The 13,155-nt window shown below is 44.4% G+C and overlaps 1 long non-coding RNA gene across 1 annotated transcript in view; it reads right to left on the bottom strand.

The window, feature by feature from the left end:
* LOC143443739 (uncharacterized) overlaps nt 1-10,022 on the bottom strand; it is a 33,481-nt gene extending 23,459 nt beyond the window's left edge. Inside the window, exon 1 of the long non-coding RNA XR_013113000.1 lies at nt 9,926-10,022. This is a non-coding gene — a long non-coding RNA (uncharacterized LOC143443739). The remainder of the gene's footprint in view (nt 1-9,925) is intronic.
* Between the last annotated feature and the right edge of the window lie 3,133 nt (nt 10,023-13,155).

Here is a 13,155-nt window from a genome sequence, read left to right as displayed (position 1 = left end):
AACATGTCCAAATAAAATTGGACACTTCATCATAACACAGAGTTTCCCCCTTTATCTTTATAAACTGCCATTTTCCTATGTGTCACATTTGTCTCTTCTCTATCCAGAGTCAGTCCTTTGTCCCACTCTGAAAAAAGTACCCCTTCCCTCTCTCCTTTGTTCCCTTCCCTTTCTCCCTCGTCCTCTCTTTCCTGTCTTTCATTCCCTGCCCTCTGTCCCTCTGGGGCAAATAAATCTCCTTTGTGCAAAGAACTTGGTCCTAGGGGTCCTGACCTGATACTGTTCCATCTCTAAGAGCAAGGATGCTGTTGCCTTCTTTTCCCTTTGTTTTCTCCATAGTTTTAGGATAGAACTATAAATGAAGGAATACAGAAGTTAGCAGAGGTCAGGTGTGGTGCACACATCTTCAATCCTAGCACTCAGAAGGCAGAGGCAGAGGCAGAGGCAGGGGGGTTTCTGTGAGTTCAATCCAGCCTGGTCTACATAGTGAGATTCAGGCTAGCCAAGGAGGGGGAGAGAGGGAGGGAAGAATGGAGGAACATATGAATGGGGGAAGTACTTTCCCAATGGGTAATAGTTAATGTGATAATTTCTTCTGTGCTTTAACGTAGTTATGTGGTGCTCTTGTTGGCCTAGAACTCACTACATAGCCCAGGCTAAGGCGTTCAGAGGTTACAGCCACACAGTATCAGGCCTAGCTTGTTGTATCGTGTTTTAGTTTTCTTATCTTATTGCACTGATTCAAAACTCCCCAGTTAATATTTTAAACAAGAGGAGAATGAGGCTTTTCTTTCCAGTGTATTTTTTTCCTAATGGTCATTACCATGAAAGCTAGTAGCTCATACTTTTTTGGTTTTTTATTCTAAGTCATACATAATCTCTTTTTTATATTAAAATTTTATTTTTACACTTAACATGTTTTGCTCTCAAGGTGAACTACAAAACTCAAGTGAAGTGGGTATTTGGCAGCTGTTCAGTGATAGGATCAATTACAGAGTGCCAAGCCAGATGACTTAAATTTTAAATCATGAGTCATTTATCCCCTGTTTATTGGTATCAGGAGAACTAGTGTACATACATCAGCCTTTGTGCCAGTTAGGCATGAATTCTCCAGGAAAGTGCAGGAACCAATCTGTGCACTTATGGCTGCTACATGCCAGATACTCACTACCCCACAGCTGAGCTGCATGCAAGAACAGGAAAAAGCTGCTGTTTTCATTGTAGATAACAAAAAGTAAAGTAAATGAACGATGAGTTAGCAGGTAGTCGGGCATGCTTTAAAGATGATAAATGAGGTGATCCATTAGTGAGTAGCTGATGGGGATGGATGACTTCAGCCACAGTGATTATAAAAAGATGTCCCAAGGAACATCTACCCAGAGACCTAAGAGACAAAAGGAAGCCAGCCATACAGTGATGGCAAGGTCAATCAGGCTAAGCAGACACTGAGGTGAGCATGATCTTGGCACTTTGCAAGAATCCAGAATGCCAAGGAAGAGTAAGCAGAAAGGGAACCAGCATGAGGTTAGAGCGGTAACAAGTGGAGAAACTGGCAAGTGTGCTCATGAGTAATAGTTAGAGATGAGGATAATCATAGATTCGATAAGTTAAAATACACTTATGAGATTCATAATTAACATAAATAAAGGAAATACTGTGGGGTAAAAGAGTCAGGCAGAAATGGGTGTAGTATAACAGCTTGCTCCAAGACTGAAACACCCCACTATGTAGGGAAGCTCCTTAAACAGGAAGGTAAACAACTCAAAATAGCTTCAGGAAGTCCCTGAAACTGACCAGATTCACTAGGTCTCTCCTTGCCAGAGTAAGTAATAAAAACTGAGAGTCACTCTCAGACAGCCACACTGCAAAGAAGACCAGCTGCCTGAGAGCAGCAGAAACCAGCTGAGCTGCCTGCAGGCTATGCAATGTGCTCCAGATTTCAGCTTCTGTGAGCTGTCACCCATGCTGGAGTGCCTCTTAGTGATGCAGCTGTCTTTGAGTCATTTTTGCTTCTGTAAGTGACTTCTCTCCCATATCCCTTTAAGTAACCCCAATAAAACTCATTGGTTCATCAAATTGGACTTAGGTGGTAATCATACTTGGTCTGTCACAGGCTACCAATATATTTGGGGTTGTGTCTCCCCAGGAAATGTCTTGTCACAAAACAGTTGGGGGATGGGATGATGAACAGTCAACCAAAACTAAAGACTTATCGAAAAGCCAAAAGGAAACCAATACTTTGTAGGCTAACTAATTTAAAAAGAATTTGAATACAACTAACTATAGATGTCCAAGAAATCACAGTCTATTAAATGAAAATCTGTGTGAGAGGTGAAATACCTCCCTATGAGTTGTTATCGAGGGCCCTGAAGCTCCTCAAACAATACAGGCAACTTTTACTGTCCTTGCTCATCAGAACAAGATGGTGAGACTGTATTGGCTAAAGATCCTATGCTCTTTGGTTGCAGGACAGAAAAATAAACCTGGGGCTGCCCTATAACCTTTCTTCATGCTTTCATGGTGCCAGAAGCTGGAAAGAAAAGTCAACAGCCTTACTCAGGAGTGAAGCCTGTGTGTTATATCACTAACCTGACAGGTAAGATGTGCACACTGATGCAATAGTGGTGTGGCCGTTCAGGGACAATCAACTCTTTTCTGATTCGATTTCAAACCTGATCCACAGGAGGGAACTTATGCCTGGCACTGTAAACCTGGTCAACAGCCTGTGGCTAGAGAGTCCAAAGGCCCTAATGGGGAATATATTACTGTGTACTACTGTGTTTTTTGAAATAGATATATTGGATTGGGCCCATCAAACCATCTTCTGGATATTTATGTTTGTGCCCATAGATTTGTGCTGTTATAAGCTGTGCTCAAAGACACACACACACACACACACACACACACACACACACACACCCAGTGGGCAGTAGTTACTACAGAGATTTATAACCAGTTAAAGTTCTGAGAATAAGTAATTGCTTAGCCCTAAAGGACAGATCAATATCACCATCTCCAAAGCTCAGAGAACATCACATAAAAGAGGTTCTGAAAGAATATAAGAGTCAGAGCAAGGGAAGAATATGATGGAAACTGTCTTTTAACTCAAAGCAGCTAGTTATTTGCATCAGCATTGGGCCTGTCAACATTGAGAATCATGGATAGAAGAGGGGCTTATGAGACCCTACCCTCGTCTGAACCCTGAGTAACTACTGGTAGTTAATGGTTGAGGGAAAGGGAGACATTTTCTTCAGCAATGAAGACACTGGTAAGCTGCTGATTTCCCAATATGTTAGTAAATACTTCCTACTCCTGCTAGTTGGAAAGAATGGGGGAGGAGAGGGAGACTAGAGAAAGAAATGGGGGAGTATTATTGAATACATTGTATATAGGTGTTAAATTGTCAAAATAAAATTGTTGAAGAAGATTATAAGGGCTTACAAAATTAACATCTTAAATAGATATAAAGCCTAAATAAGCTTCCTTTTTCATCCATGGAAAACTCTCACTTACTAGAATCTGGTTGAAATGTTAACTTGATTTTTAGGGAGCTAAGTTTTCTTAGGAACGGTTGTGTAGTCAAGCTGTTTTTGGCATTTCAGTCAGTTCAGATGGATATTACCATCCCAGTCAATTGGTGATAGGCTTTCCAAAGCTAAAGAATTGCATCATCACACCAGTCAGTCTCTGTGGTAAGCTAAACAAAGCCATATGACTTAGCTCCTGACTTTGTACTCTTGTTTGGAGGGAAGAACCAGCAAACGAAGCACTTTCAGTCCCACTAAATTTATCCAAAAATAACGTATGTAGCAAGTGAGTTTGGGTGACTCAGGATGGTCACTCTCTATGCGTCTTGATTTAGACTCTGGGCTATTTTTGGTTTTCAGAACTAGTTGGTTGTTGTGGTCTCAGCCAGGCTCAGCAAATTGGTCAAAGGACTGCTTTGTCATACCACAGAAACTTGTGACAAAAATCCATGATATTTTTCTGTTTGAAAGGGCATTGAACTCCACTGTGGTCAGACTTCGCTACAAAGGCCTGCAGAGGCCTGGCTGGTCTGTTACGCTGGAGTTTTTTGACTCTCACAATGATTGTGGATTTGGACAAATCACCATTGAAGTTGTTGGCGTTGAGTTGGCTTTCATGGCAGGCTTCTTCCCACAAAGATTACCAGCACTGCTCTGTTCAGCCAAGGAAAGCTCTTGGCACAGACAGTGATACTAGAGCCAACAGTCACCTGCTGATCTCTGGACTCTACACACATGTATCCTCTAGGGGACTCTTCAGGGGTCCAGGGGTATACAAAACAATCAGTGCACAGGATTCAATTAGTCCACTTTTACTAATCACTGACAATATGAAAAAATTAACTTAGTACATGCAAGTGGGACTGTCTAATAGCACGTCTGTCACTTCCTGAGGATGACTTTACAGTGATACTTTTGTGCTTCCTATCAGGGTTTTAATGTCAGTATGTTCTTTCTTTTTAGTAAGAATCAGTTGAGAAGAGGAAGGACGAGAGGGGAAGACAAGAGAGGGTAATGAGGGTAGATATTAGCAAAATGTATCAAAGTTCCATCAAAAAGAATGTGTGCACGTGTGTGGTGTGTGAGTATGTGTGTGCCAGTATAGCTGCCTGTACATAGTAGCCACAGAAGGACATCAGGTGTCCTGCCTTACCAGTCTCTACCTTATTTCTTTGAAACAGCTTCTTACTCAGCCTGGAGCTGGGCTGGGGTCAGGAAGCCCAAGCAATCCTGTCTCTGCCCCAATGGTGCTGATGTTATAGACATGGCACAGCCATGCCCAGCTTTTTGCATCGGGTCCTCATCAACTCATCTCTTCAGCCCAGCACTGTTGCTTTTGTCTTTCCTTGGGCAAAGTTAAGAGTGGCATTTTAAAGCCAATCTCTGTAACTTTTTGCAATTTTACTGAGCTCAGAACCTTAACTCTGGAACCCTCTCCCAACTCCCACCACTACCCCCATCCTCCACTCTACCCCTTGGATGTTTTTATCTTGGATTGGCCATTCTGGTCCCTACTTCATGATGACACAGGTAGATGCTCACTCAAATCTCATCAATAGATATCTTTCCAGGTAGTATCACATCCCTACTAAGGCCAACAAGTAGGGTAGAGAAAAGGCAGCAATAAGCATTAACAGTTATTACTGCTATCACCGCCAGAAAACAAGAGCAAGGAAAAGACACAAGCCAGGTGTCATGTCACTGCCTATAATCCCCATACATGCAAGGTGAAGGCATATGGATGGAGAATTTGACGCTAGTCTAGGCTACAGAATGAGACCCCAACTCAAAACCAATACTGGGATGGGGGATATACCCCAATGACAAAAATTACAGATCTTTATTATACAGCTTTTTTAAAATACCAACTTGTGAATAATTTGTCTTATAATAGAAACATTTTAAATGCTAAATGTTTCACATGCATAATGGTGTTTACATTCAAGAAATATTGATACTAAAGGGGAAATGTAAATTTTTGTTTACTTATTATTATTTTTTCCCTTTCCCTTTTTGGTTTTAGACAGGCTTTATCTGTGTGGCCTTGGGTGTCCTGTACTGGCTGTGTAGATCAGGCTTGCCTTAACCCAGAGATCCTCCTTATTCTACCTCCCAAGTACTGGAGTTGAAGGCATAAGCTACCACAGCCAGCTGCTGCTGCTGCTCCTCCTCCTCTTCCTCTTCTTTTTTTGTCTAAGACAATTTCATGAATTCCAGGCTGGCTTTCACTTTGCTATGGAGCTAAAGATTACCTGAAGTGCTCTACCTTGCAAGTGCTGAGGTCATAGGCATGCACCACTCTGCCTAGCTTATGTGGTCCTGGTGCTGGGGATAGAACCCTGAGCTTCACACTTGCTAAACAAGCACTCCACCAGCTGAGCACCACCTCCAGCTCTGAGCTTCTATAGTTAAGTCAGTGTTTAATAGTACTTCATGATACAGATCATAAATAGAATGTGAGACAACTCAGTCCACTATTCAAGTATCAATGAAAGACTAGAAATAAATAGGGGTGGGGGTTACTCGTACCTTAGAAAGACGTGTAAATAACTGTGACTACTACACTGTCTTTTTCTCCCCTCAGCCCCCTTTTAAAAATGTAGCCTGAGCTGGTGTCCAGCTTGCTCTGTAGTTGAGGATGACTTTGAGCTTCTGGTCTTCCTGCTTCCACCTCCCAAGTGGTGGGGTCACAGCTGTGTGTCACTAGGCCATTTTCATACTGCTTTATGATGAGTCCTTTACAATAACGTTTTACAGAGGCAAAATTACAGGGGTGGGGTGTGTGTGTGGTCAGCAAGCTTCTGAGGTCTTGTCTCACCACTGTAGTTACAGGTACATACCAGCACACCCAGCAATTAACATGCATTTTGGGGATCTGAACTCAGGTCCTCATGGCTGCACAGCATGCACTTTATCTAATGAGCCATCCCCCCAACTCCACAGAATTACTTTTGATTTACATTTCACAAAATTGGGGTTTTGAAAGCTAATTTCTCATACTAATAAATGCCAAGTTGGGAGGCCCCTGGAATACGGCAGCTCAACTGTACCCAAGGAGCAGTATGACTCCCTCTCATTCTGACTTCACTGGCTAGTAAATGCAAATTTCTCCCTCTCCTAGTTAGTATGGCAATGGTTTCCTATTTGTGCCTCTGTTCATTATATAAAGAATTTGTAATGTCTACATCTTCTGTAATTTTACTCTTAGTTCCTGGTTTGGGTTTTCTGTGGTCATCACTCTTTGGTTCTGTTTTGCTTCACTCCTCTTGTTGGCTCTGACCTATGTTCCAGTTTTGATGTTTTCTTGTTTTAATTCCTTATATAATCCATGTTCAGCATTAAAAAAGTATTACTCTCTGGATGCACATGAAAGTTAAAGGGCAACTTGGGAGAGATGGTTCTCTCCCACCACAGCAGGTTCTGAGGGCTGAACTGGTTGGTGATCATGTTTGCATGGCAAGCAGCTTTACTCACTGAGCCACTACACCAGTCTCTTCCCATCCTCATTTACACACACACACACCCCTCATGTAACCCAGTCCATTCTCAAACTGGATATGTAGCTGAGGATGACCTTGAACCCTCTGTCTCTACCTCTACATTACAAATATGAGACTTTGTATCTGGCTGAGAATTTTTTGTTCCTATCTTTGTCACTAAAGACTATCTAGCTGTCCCATATTTTCAAATATAAATAGCTGAAAAGTGTTTCACTCTAGATTAACTTTCAAAAAGAATTTTCTGAGTGGGCTTATAATTCCAACACTCTGGAGGCTGAGGCAAGAGGATCACTAGTTAAGAGGCCAGCCAGGGCTACCTAGGAAGACCTGACTAAAAAAAGTTATGTTCCAATATAAATGCTATAATGTATTTAAACAATTTTATTGAAAAGGATTATAATGTGCCTATAACTGTTTATAAAGAAAGGTTAATGACAGAAGATGATTAAGAAATTATCTTGCTGAGTTGTTCCCCACTAATTATATTTTTAGAGACTGTCTAATGTATGATTTGAGAACATAGAATGAAACTTCTAAATAGAAACAATCATTAGATTTTCTTTAAAAAAAAAAAAGAAACATAGAAACAATCATATTAGTTTTTTTTTAATGGGCCATTACTTTACCTAATGTGCTTTTCATTTTTGTTGTCAGAGATGATCTCACCTCTGCCTACCAAGTGCTGTGCATCTGAACTCTGTCATGAGGAATCTACATTCTCCATGGCTCAATGATCTGACCATCAGAGCACAGCACATGGAAATAAATGCAGCACTGAGGAACTGGGCACAGACCTGGTTTTGGTAGTAACTAGGCACATGATTACAAGCAAGCTCTCTGTCTTCTGAGTCTGTTTCCTTACTGGCACAGTGAATGGAAGGTTAGGAGTCCTCTAAACTTCCCTGAATACCTTATAGTTTTGATGGGAACCACTTTTAGGTCCAAAGTGTAGAAGAGTTCTCAACAATAAAGCTGAAATAAATAATAATAAAAAGGCAGTTCAAGGAAAAATTTAGTGTAGAATACAACGAAGCCCTTGGTTTAATCCTCAATAACATACATAAAAAATAGGGTCAAGGGCAGTGGTTCTCAACTTGTGAGTCAAGACCCCTTTGGGGGTTGAACTACCCTTCCAGGGGTTGCATATTAGATATCTTGTGTATCATATATTTACATTATGAATCATAACGGTAGCAAAATTAGTTATGAAGGACCAACAAAAATAGGTTTTTGGTGGGAGCTACCACAACACAAACTATATTACAGGGTCACAGCATTAGGAAGGTTGAAACACTGGTCACGAGACAGCTATTGCTATACAGAATACCAATACAGGATTTTAATCTTCAGGTCTTCTTTAAATATTTTTATTTTATGTACATTGGTGTTTTACCTGCATGTATGAGGCAGTTGGCCCCCTGGAACAAGGGTTACAGACAGTTGTGAGATGCCAGTGCTCTTAACTGCTGAGCCATCTCTCCAGCCCAACCTTCAGGTCCTTTAAACTGGTTTAAGGTGGATAATTACAGGGACTTGAAGCTCTAAAGTGCTTGCACATCCATGTTTGTATAAATACATTTTCCAACTCACAAGGGTTGTGTTTACTTTTGTAAAGCAAATGAAAGAACACACCAGATTCTCTCATCCTTGTTAACAATCCCCACGATTAACTATTCTTTTAAAAAGTGAGGGGAGGGGGTTGGAAAGAAAAAACAGAAGCACTCAACCATCAGAAACCACTTTTAGCAGTAAACACTTCAAGTTTCCCAATACCATAAAGGCCAAAGGCTATCATTTTACAGCTTATACAGAGACAATCCATGTGAAACCTGAGGATCCCTCACTAACAGAATGCAGGTCACTGTGACATGGCAAACAACTCTGCATGTCAAAAGAGCAGCTCACTTTCTGACAACAGGGCTGTGGTGCCAATTGTACAAGGTGCCTGGCATTCACTCCTTCAACTCTAAACTTTTATCTGGTTCCTGATCCCACACATTATAGCAAATCTCAAACTATCTGGTCATCCTCATGTGAGATGGGAGAGAAGGTGGGGGGTCAGTGCTCCTCTTGTCTTCAAAGTGGAGTTGATGCAAGTAGGTGCACCAGTTATGTCTTCCCTCCCAATGTAACCACACATCCTTGACCCAGTTACTCTGGATGACAGACATGTTCTCCGGCTCTCCTCACAGACTTGGAGGAAACCATAGTGATTTCAGCAGGAAAGATACAGAGATCGGAAGTCCCTTAGCAAGATGTTAGCTGGGCCAGGGTCTCCTCAGCTGGTCATGGGGTCAGCCTCAAAACCCACGTTTACTCTCACTCTTCACAAGTTTTCGTTAACAACCCAACACTACCTAAACTTGGACTCTGGTAAGTTTCACTCATCAGAGAACTTTCTAGAACTTGCTTCCGTTCAAAGAGGCGTGGCCCACAGACCCAGATGCCACACCTCTCTGACTGGCACAATCTCTGAACCTGCAGTGCAAGGCTGTCCACACACTCACGCTCGGCTGCCCGAGGCTCCACCAGCCGACCCCACGGGTGCACCTCACGTGACCCGGGGAGGACGCTACAAACTACACCTCACCTCGGATGAACCTGGCGACCCAGTCCTGAGGGGACCCTTGTCCGAGCTGTGGAGACCCTGTGTAGTCACTTCACGTGACCTGGAGACCCCCCCCCCCACCAAGAGGACCCACGCCCGGGCTTGCCGCCTCACCTCACGCAACCCCATCCTCGTCACGAGGGGACTCCTACCCAAACCCATCACGACCCGCCTCACCTCATGGGACTCCGGGCCCCCCCCCAGTCTTGAGGGAACCCCCCACCTGAGCAAGCCCCCTCAAGGCGTCACGTGAGGACCCCACCCAAGCCGTTGCGACCCCGCCGCCTCACCTCACACGACCCTGACACCTCAGAGCTAAAATTAGCCAGGCGGAGCGGCGCGCTCACGTGCGCGCGGCCGGGCGGGGCGGAGGCCCGACTGCGTGAGTCATCAGCCCCGCCCCTTCACGGGGGAACGCTGTGACGTAAGCGCGCTGCCGAGAAGCCCTGAGAGAAAGTTCGAGTTTCGCTGTCTTAAAGGGGCCGCAGCTCGCACTGCACCCATTCGCCCACCTCAAACAAGAAGTATGCGCTCTAGGTCACAGAGCTGACCTTTGGCGAGCTCTTAGTCACTGCCACCGGGCTGGCTCTAGAATTTTTTTTTTGTGTGTGTGTGTGCTAAAGTTTGGCTGGCCCGAGGCCCAGTCCTGTGGAGCTTACCCTTGAGTTTTCTGGAACTGGAGAGGCTGTGCTTAAGAGACCTGGGCTGGCACACCAGGGCCAGAGCTGTTTGAGGCAGACCTTGCTTCTCAGTTCTGAACACTGTGAACACGGTCACGCAAAGAACAGCTTCGAAGAGGTCACACTGTGGAAAGGACAGTGGCAGTAGGACAATGACAGGAGTTATCACTGGGTGTTGGTCTTTCCTAAATACCACAGACCTGTCTCCTGGCTACTCATACCAGACACACGGAAAGTCCTCTGTGTGGACATTTAGACCCCAGCCATTCCTGTCCTTAGTCTCCATGCCTGTGCGCCCTGCCCCGTCTCCTGCCCATCATGCTTCTGTGACTTCTGTTTTGCCTGGAGTCTGTGGCTGAGCATCTTTGTGATGAAGAAAGCCCAGGCAGCCCCAGGTGCCCAGGAATAGACTGCAGGGCAAGCACTTCTTGGTGCAGGCACCTGCAACAAACTTACCTCCATGAAGTTCAGGGGAGATCACCTGCCTGAGATCTTGTGGCCTGTGAGGGGTAGAGGGTCTTAAGCAGTTTGTGTGCGCGCGTGCACGTGTGTGTGTGTGTGTGTGTGTGTGTGTGCGTGCGCGCGCGCGCTTGCAGAGACACTTATACATCCATGTTTATTGCTGCACTAGTCACAATAGCCAGATAAAGAACCAACCCAGATGCCAATAAACAGATAAATGGTTAAAGAACATGTGTTCTATATGTATACGTATAAGGAATTTTTAATTTTTTTATTTACACGTATGTGGGTGGGTATGGGAGCAAGTGCTACAGTGTATCCGTGGAGATCAGAGGGCAGGCTGGTCCTTTCCTTCCGCCATGTAGGTTGTAGGGACTGAACTCAGGTCCTTGGGCTTGTTGACACCTTTATCTGTTGAGCCATCTTCTGGTCCCTGCGATGGAATTTTGCTAGGCAAAGAATGAAAATTGCTGTAGGAGAAATGGATGAAACTGGAAATCATGAAATCATTGTGTTAAGTGACCTGAGACACACCTGGGAAAAGTATAGCATGTTCTCTGTCACACGCAGAATCTAGATTTAAATCTGCGTATACATGTATATGTGTGACATGAAAGCAGAGAGGACATTCTGGAGGCTGGAGATATGGCTCCGAAGTTACAAGACAGGACTGTTCCTGCAGGGGACCAGAGTCAATTCCCAGCATGCTTGCTCCTTACAGATACCAGTAATACCAGCTCCCGGGGATCCAACACCTCTGGCCTCTGCAAATACGCACTCTTGCACAAACCCACATAGATGTACACACACATAACTTAAATTTTTAAATAAAAAAAAGGGAGGAACTCAGGATGAAGGGAAGTCAAAGCAGCTGGAGAGGAGAGAGGGCGGAACTGAGTGCAGAAGGAGGGACTGTTTGAGGGAAGGTGGGAGCCGGAGGTGGTGTGGGCCTTAGAGGGCAGTTGAGAGAATAAGAAAACATAAGGACCTGCATATGAACACATCACAGTGGAACCCATTTCTTTGTATGCTAACAGAAGAAAATAATTAAAAGAGACAGGGGGAGGGGATTCAGAAAAGCAACTTTAAAAAAAAAAAAAAAAGACCCAGGACAATGGGCACAAAAATGTCGGAGGTCAGACATGTGACACAAAACAGCGTGGCGTGAACACGGGCTTGAGATCATAGGAAGAACTGGAGACACAGTTCTGGGACTGCTCTCTCCCAGCTTCTCTTCCACCCAGCTTCCAGAGAGGTGACCCCGGGTGATTTTCTCCGTGGAATGACGCTATGAGGTTCCCTGCTGTTTTTAAATCTGCAGTAACTGAGATCTTGTGTCATCGGAGCAGCAGTTGATTTTCTGAGCTTCCAGCTTTCGCTCCCGGACTCCAGAAGCCCCATTAAATGTCAGGACGAGTCATGCATGCAAAAGCCACCACTGAGGTGGAAGGATTGTGCTCTCCTGCAGACAGCCCCAGCAAGCAAAGAGCAGGGACCCGTGGACCGTTGTTCCCAGCCACATCGGGGACTCACTCGGTGACACAAAGCACCAAGCACACCGCAGACCTGAGCAGTAGGCACACTTTCTCACAGGAGTGGACAGTGGCCCAGGGCCTAGGAGTCAGCAGCACTCCCTGGATCCAGTGTGGTGAAACGCAGAGGTAGCAGTGGTGTGCTGGTGAACTATGAGTTCGGTCCTAGCGTATTCCTGTTTCACACAGTGCTCCTAAGATTAGGACACTGCCCTTCTCCCGGGTCAGAAAGGCAGAGTGCTTATTCCTGCCTCCCCTGTATAACGTGTACGTCTGCACCCCCAGGAATTTATCTGAAAATCTCCTTATTTATATTGGAGCCCATCCAGTCCATTCAGCCGTTGAGTAGCTTTACCGTTTATGTAAGAGTTTAGGTCTTAAAATGAAGGGGGGGGGAGGGTTCGCTATAATAATAACAACAGTAACTATTATAACTGTTGCACATAAAATAATAATTGTAATTTAATGATCATTTTTATTACATTTATTTGTGGTTGTCGTGTTTGTAGGGATCAGAGGACAACTTGTAAAGGTCACTTTTGTCCTGCCACCACACCAACGCTGGGGACTGATCTTAGGTCTGCAGGCTTAGAAGCAAGCCCCTTCACCTGCTGAGGTACTTCACTGGCCCAGAGAGGCGCTCAACGACTTCTTACTTACAGTTGATGTCTTCATTCTCTGCCCACATCTGTCCTCCCCCTGGAACAAGCATTGATGAAATTACTCTACACGAAAACGTGTGCAGTTAGCTCCTGAGTCCCGAAAGCTCTGAGCTTCTTACTTTCTCTGTTCACATGTGGTAGACATTCGTCATAGCTAGGTCTGTTTTTATTGTCAACTTGACAC

Source organism: Arvicanthis niloticus, chromosome 10, assembly GCF_011762505.2.
Source record: "Arvicanthis niloticus isolate mArvNil1 chromosome 10, mArvNil1.pat.X, whole genome shotgun sequence".
Lineage (NCBI taxonomy): Eukaryota > Metazoa > Chordata > Mammalia > Rodentia > Muridae > Arvicanthis > Arvicanthis niloticus.
Note: the sequence above shows the minus strand (reverse complement) of the source record. Positions and strands in the feature narration are given on the sequence as shown.